A 1,860-nucleotide genomic window follows, 5' to 3' on the forward strand; every position below is an offset into this window, starting at 1 on the left:
ATATATATATAAACTTTACAGTATGAACAGATTGCACATTGGTATTCAGTCCATCCAGTTATTCTCTTATATCCCCTCTTCCCAGCCCCTATGCCACCTTAGGCCCTCCTTAGTGAGATCATTTGTATTATCTGTGGGGTCATGGATGCTCCTGTCTGAGTGTGTGTGTGTTGTTGGGGGGGGGGGAGGAGCCCTTTATTTATCATGTAACAATTATCTTTCTCCTCTGACCCAGCTTCTCCCACCCACTGAATCATTCCCTTAGTGGTGCAGAAGTTTTGGGTTCAGAAAGGATCTCCCAAATTTATTGATAGAAATGAACTCAAGCAGAATAAATTATGAACTATGGGCTTTATTTAGGGAGAAATTGGGGTTGTAAAAAAATTGCAGGGCAGTAACATGCGTGTGAAAGATAGGAAATACATACTCATGTGGAAGGCAACAGCATAACTCATGAGGTTCATTTAAGAGAAACAGACCTGTAGGAAGAGGTTGGAGCAAAGCCATAGGCGCGTGGAACATAACAGAATGTAGGTAGAGAGATTTAGAAGAAGCACACACTTGTGTGGGAGGCACAACATCTATATCAGGCCTCTGTATGGAAGAATGGTGAATAGGAAATGGAGTACTACAGCAGAGACCAGGAAGTTCCCATGAGAAATGGTTGCCTCAAATTTAGAGAAATTACACAGGTAGCCCACCCAGAGTTCAGAGGAAGTTCCCACGTGGTAGATCTAGAGTGGAATACCCACATAGTAGATTTGGAGATCAAAGGACAAATAATACATGTAACTAAAGCAAAAATTTATCCCAAAACATATAGCAGAGACAAGGAGGAAATTACCCAGGTCAAGAAACAATGTTCTCTCCTACTCAGCCGGATAGGGGACAGCCAGGTTTATGCGTTCAGAGATCAGAGGGAAGACAGAGGACAGAGGTCAGCAGAGACAAGCCTTTATATTTGATGGAAAATGCATTCTTTACTGAGATTCAGGTATGTAGGGGCCAACCTGCTTGGTTTGCAGATTCAAAGCGCTAATCCCAAATACCAAAATACCCGGGTAGTGTGCTAGACTTTGGAGCTGTTGTGGATAAAACTGCCAAACAGGGGTGGCATCCTGTGGTTCTCTCTTTGAAATCCTGTCTCTTAACTGAAACTGTCCAAGGGAACCTAGCTTTCTCTAGAGAATCCTTCATCAGCATTTAACACTATCCTAAGGTCTTTCATGTTAGTAAAAATAGAAATCATAATTCTGATCCTCTTTGTTCTATCAAGCGGTTCCATCCCCACCTATTTATGATACTTTTAAAAAATTGATTGGCATTTGTTCCTGCCTTTTTATTAATATCTAGGTACAGTCCAAATCAATGTGTCTTATTGTATTTCCATGCATGTATGCCATGCAATTTGATCACATATGCTACTTATTTCCACGCTTTTTCCCATGGGCTCCTGTCCTTCTGGTCCTCTTCCTCTTCCCAGACTGTGCCACTTCTACTGCTAAACCTTTATTCTTAAAAATCTAGATCCTGAATATGAAAAAATATATATATATCATATTTGCTGTTTTGTGTCTGGCTTATTTTGCTTAACATAATGATGTACATTTCTTTTTATCCTCATGGAAATGATGCAATTGCATTCTTTTTTAATAGTTGAAGAAAATCCCCTTGTGTATACATGCCTTCCTCTCGTTATCTATTTAACTGCTAATGGCAGTGTGGACGGCTACTGTACTTGACTATTAGCCATAGTGCTGCAAACAATCAATGATGTGCAGGGACTTTTCTGTTTGTAGATGCAGGGTCCTTTGGCTATTCTTTCAGGGGTGGTAAAATGGATTATAAGGTAGTTGTTTT

Source organism: Jaculus jaculus, chromosome 13 (assembly GCF_020740685.1).
Source record: "Jaculus jaculus isolate mJacJac1 chromosome 13, mJacJac1.mat.Y.cur, whole genome shotgun sequence".
NCBI classification, from domain to species: Eukaryota; Metazoa; Chordata; class Mammalia; order Rodentia; family Dipodidae; genus Jaculus; species Jaculus jaculus.